Consider the following 5,791-nt stretch of genomic DNA (forward strand, 5'->3'; position numbering starts at 1 on the left):
TCTCTACTAACCCACTCAAATCAGGCCACTTGTCCCTATCTGTCCAACCTCCCAATAATTCTTCAACAAAGGTTAACCCTCGGTTAACTAAACAGGATAAGGCAGTCTTCTCTCTCTCTCTCTCTCCAACTTTGGACATTCCAATTCCAAAAGAGAAAACATAATTCTCAACAGAATCTCGTCGCAAAAAGAAATTCTTCCTCTTTTTTTTTTTCCAAAACTCATTTATTACTTCGTAGATCAAAACAGAAAAAATCTAAGAAAACAAGAAGAGCCCTAGAGATAGAAACTCGTCGGCTTTCCTACACACCCTGCCGGATAAAACAAAACCCACCCACCGTCCTAGTTGTCTTGTTAGCTTATGTTTTTCCATTGAGATCATTTGCAGGCATATAGAAATACATCGCCGACCACTTAGAAGTTTTAGTGTTTAGAATACATCACCAACCACCGGCGATCATTTTTGCTCAACCGCCAGTGGATGGGAGGTTCAAAGCATACTGGCTGCTTATTGCCGCTCAAGAGCATTCACAGGTGGTTGAAGACTACCTTATATTATTTAGTTAAAAGAGGGTTAACCTTTGTTGGAGAATTGTTGGGAGGTTGGACAGATAGGGACAAGTGGCCTGATTTGAGTGGGTTAGTAGAGAGGAGAGAAGGAAAAGGTTAGCAGGAAATCCGAATTGCTTTCCTTTTTGAGCAATTATTCCTTTTTGAGAATTTCTTGCCTTTTTAGAAGTTTTTTTCTCCATTTCTATCATTCTTCTAGCTTATCAGTTTTTACCATTGGTGTTGTTACTAAAGCATTCTGTAACTTTCTACTGTGGAAAGAAAGGAAAATATCGATCCCACCTCGAATATCAAGGAAGGTTCTTGACCTCCTAAATAGGGGCCCATCAATAGGTTTCAGTATTAACTTTCTCCTTGGGCTCTTGCCTTCTTAATTATTGCTAATTGCTAATGGGTATGCATTAATTATAATCTTTTTTTTTTAATTATGTAAGAATTTGAGTATGAAAAGTTGTAGATTGAGGTCCATAGCTTCAACATTGTTGTGTTTTCTTTGGTTATATTGTGCAAATAAGGGGGTATTTTATGGTATAAGGGAAATGGATCTAGTGAGATTCGTGAGAAGTTTTTTACATCAACCAAAGTGGTTGTTGGTCTGAAGTTGGATTTATCTTACAGTAGCAACTGGTGGTCGGTTGAAGTAACAACAATTGTAGTAGTGGTTAACAGGTGTAGAAAGGTTTCAATTGAGAGTTCTGACAATATTTTGGAGTGCAAACTGGAAGACTCCGATGTCTGGCATCAATTCTTTTGAAATTAGATTCTTAGAAAATGTTAATTATATGGCCATCCTTAGTTCATCCAAAATATCCAAGTTTTCTCTACAAATCCGAATACAACACCCTATTATAGAGCTTGATTATAAGAATATTATGATAAGAGATGAGTTGAAGTCTTTTATTTCTTTAATGATCCGACCCATGTATGATCACTAGGTTGGAAGCTTAGATTGAACTAGTAGGTGGGGTACTCTATAGAGGGATCAATAGCAAAAATGTTGAGGTTTTTTTGTCTATAATGCTAGAGAGTACCCTCTATCAATCTTGGCTTTTTTGATGAATTTGGCTTTGATTGGGTTAGCTAAGCACAAATTAGCAATAAATGCACAATGTTTCCACCCTCTAGATACTATCATATATCAACCTTATAACCTACTTCATGTTTCATTCAATGCAAAAGCGCTCCACCTAGCTTTGCAAGATTGGCCCTATATTAGCATTTGTCCTAAGATGTACTTTTTATTGCATTTTTGTGAGATGTTTTGCATTAAAACAATAAATAGAACATCAATTTTCTTTTTCTTTCTTTTATTATAAAGACCTGATATTGTGATGCTACAAGAGACTAAACTAGTATAATTAGATAGAAGGTGGGTTTTAAAGGGATTTGGAAAGTAAGAGGAGTGAGATGGTATTTAGCTCCTTCTTAGGGAGCTTTAGGGGGAATTGTAATCCAATATGGAGGGAGGATGTTGTACAACTATAAGAGGAGCTGATAGGAAACTTTTCTATAACCCTAAAATTTAGGACAGTGGAAGATGGTTTTACATGGCTGTTAACAAATGTGTACAAGCAAAATAATTAAAGAAAGATGAATGAGTTATGGGAAGAGCTTTATGGTATCCAAGGATTATGGGAAGGCACTTGGTGTTTAGGGGGACTTTAATGTAATAAGATTCATAATTGTGTAAAATAATCCCCGACAGGCCATCATGGCTGGTATGAGGAAGTTCAATGACTTCATTAATTCTTGTGAATTACGAGAGCTTCCTTTACTACAACATATCTTCTCTTAGTCCAATTTCTAGGAAAATCCAACCTGTTTGAAACTAGACAGATTTATTTTCAATAAAGGTTGGGAGAGTCATTGGAGAGGTTTGGTAGCTAAGACTTTACCTAGGGTTACCTTTGACCACTACCTATAGAAGTAGGACAAGAATCACTTAGAATCAGACTTCGACCCTTCAAATTTGAGAATATGTGGTTAACACATTCGAATTTTGTGAATAAGGTAGAGGAATGGTAGAGTGAAGAGACGAGGATGGTGAAATAGAGAGAGGTTAGATTTCATAAAAAGTTAAAAAGACAGAGATCCAAAATAAAAGAGTGGAATAGGGATCAATTTACATGAGTGGAAGAAGAAAAATTTACCTTACTGACTAAGATTGAGAATCTAGATGCGAAATAGTCCCAAAGGATGATGAGTGTGCATGATCAAGAACAAATATGGAAACTGAAAAAGGAAATAGAAGAGGTTTTGTTGAGGGAGGAGATTTCTTGGAGACAAAAATTTAGGCATAAGGGGATCAAGGGGATGGAAACACCATTTTTTTTTCATGCTATGGCTAATAGGTGAAGAAGGAAAATTTTGATATAAAACTTAAGGCCAATGGAGATGAATTAATTTCTCAAGAGGAAATTACTAGTTCTTTTGTGGCTCACTTCAAATCAATCTTCTAAAGACCATTGGAGTATTATGTGAGAGTGCAGGATGAGGATTGACCAATTTTGAATGAGATTGACATGGGATGGTTAGAAAGAAATATTGAGAAAGAGGAGATTAGACAAGCTATCTTTTCTATGCATAGAACCAAGGATTTGAGACCAAATGGTTTTACAATGGCATTTTATCAAGACTGTTGGGATATAACCAAAGAAGATTTAATAAGATCTGTTAGAGAATTTGAGGACAAACATGTTGTGAGTCTTGGAGCTAATGACACATTTCTATCTCTTGTTCCTAAGAAGATTGATGCTAAACATCCCAAAGATTTTAGGCCGATCAGTCTAGTGATTAGTAACTCCTAGATTTTGGCAAAAATGCTCTCTAAGAGAACCGAAGTAGTTCTACATTCTCTCATTAGTCAAACACAAGGAGCATTTGTACATGATATACAAATCATAAATTAGATCCTTGTTGCAGATGAAAGAGTAGAGGAGATGAAGAGATTAGGCAGCCAAGGTTTTGTATGCAAATTGGACTTAGAAAAGGCTTATGATTTAGTGGATTAGAATTTCTTAATAGAGGTGTTAAGAAGGTGCGACCTTAGGAACAAATGGTGTATATGGATAAGTGGTTATCTAATCTCCTATCATTATTTAGTCTTAGTCAATGAAGTGGTTAAGGATTACTTTCTAGCTAGTAGAGGCCTAACACAAGATGACCCATTCTCTCCTTTCCTATTTACATTTGTTGTTGATGTTTTTAGTAGATTGATCTCAAAAAGAAGATGAATAGGAGCCAAAAAAGGGTTGGAGACTAGGGAGGAGAAGCATTTTAGAGACCCACCTTCACTTTATTTATGTATTGTTATCTTCTATGAAGGGATTTAAGGAAGGTGGACAACCTTAAGAATTTATTAAGAGATTTTGAATATGCTTCCAATTTAAAGATAAACTTTGATAAAAAATATGTGGTTGGAATAAACTTGGAGGATTGGGAGGTAGAGTCCATTGTATTTTGCTTAGGTTGTGACACCTCTTTTAGGCCTTTAATTTACTTAGGTCTTCCTTAGGTGCCAATCCTAAAGAGAGTAGTTTATAATCCCTTATTGTGGAGAAATTTTGAAAATATCTGGTGCCCTAGAAAAAGAATTACATTTCTATAGGGGGTAGGGTGATGATAACTCTGTATTTTGATGCCTTAAGGGCATCGTTTTAGGGGTATTTTATGCCTTAGATAGTCAAAATGTGCATTTTTCCTAGTTAAATTCAATATTGTGACCACTGAAGGTCCCAGTGCGAATCCTAAGGAAAATTGGGGAAGTTTTAGGGCTGAAATGTAGTTTTTGGGAAGCTTGTGTGAATTCCAGTTGAGAGCGGGGATGTTTCTATGAAAAACTGAGCACAAGAGGGCGCCTCCTATCTTCCAAACCCAGATAGGCACCCCTCATGCTGTATTAGCATACTCCCATCTCCCTAGCAAACCCTAGGGCACCTCCCCACTCATTATTTTCACCTCTAAAAAACCTAGCCACTCTAGGCTATCAAATCTCCACCCTCCACTCTCTCCTAACATTTAATCTCAACCATCCAAGCCTTAGCAACCCATCATACCCTTAGATCTCTCCCTAGACAGCATTCTAGCCTTACACCTCACTCCTTAAACCTCAAACAATCACCTTAGGGAGCCACATCACACTAACTAATACATTTCTCCAACTCTAGGCGCCCAAATCTGTTCCCTCCATTCTGGCAAATCTCAACCCTACATAATATTGGGCGCCCTCTCCTTCTCTTCTCAGCCATAGGATCACCTTAGGACAATCCTAACCCTCCATTCTCAACCCTAGGGTGCCCATATTTTTGCATAAACCCAAGAGTTTCCCATCTCTTCCTCTCTAATCACAGTTGTGTCCACCCTTCTCTATAAAAAGGACCCAAGGGGCCCTTGAGAAGGGGTTGGTTAATTCACCCAATTCACAAGGCTAAGGTTCCTTGAGGAGTTCAAGGATTGTAGAAAGGAAGGACGCTCAGATCTTGTCAGGAGGGGTTTCTGCAAACAATCCAACCAATCTACAACTACCGCTACTGGATTTGATCAACCATCCCTTTCGTTTTCTTTATTTTCTTTTATCTTATTTTTATTCTAGCAATCTTTTAGATTTAATTTCTGTTTTGTTTGTTTGTTTTGCAGATCTGAATTCGTCCAATTCAAGGTTAAGGTGTCTCGAGGGGTTCGAAGGCTGAAAGGAAGGAGAAAGCTTGTATTTCGTCTTCCCGAATAGCTACCGCCACTGGATCTGAATTCTGGATCACTTTTATTCATTTCTTTTGTTGATTTCAGCGTTCTTTAATTTTTGAATTTTAATTATTGTCTTGTTTAATTTCAAACCTTTAATTTCAACATTAATAAATCCCATTTTCTTATTTTCTACAAATCTCATATCCATTTTCCTTTTATCTGTTCGAAACAAAAAATAATAATTTTTTTCTTGCTCCCTTGTGGGTTCAACCCCTTCCTCACCACGTACTACGTTGTTTAAGGTTATGTGACGATTGGAAAAATTTATGAATTATTAAACTGGTGTTCTGAAGTGGTTACTGACACGCTTTCGGCAACATCAAGTTTTTTGCGCCGTTGCTAGGGAAGCAACGGAGAAAAAAAATTATTTGCTTTGTTCGAATCAGTTTCATTATTTTTTATTTTCATTGGGTTACTTGATCTGTAATCTCATTTTAATTCTTGTTTTTCCTTGATTTTGTAGGACGTAATAGCAAAA

This window comes from Nelumbo lutea, chromosome 2 (genome assembly GCF_056320005.1).
Source record: "Nelumbo lutea isolate HS-2025 chromosome 2, American lotus-T2T, whole genome shotgun sequence".
NCBI classification, from domain to species: domain Eukaryota; kingdom Viridiplantae; phylum Streptophyta; class Magnoliopsida; order Proteales; family Nelumbonaceae; genus Nelumbo; species Nelumbo lutea.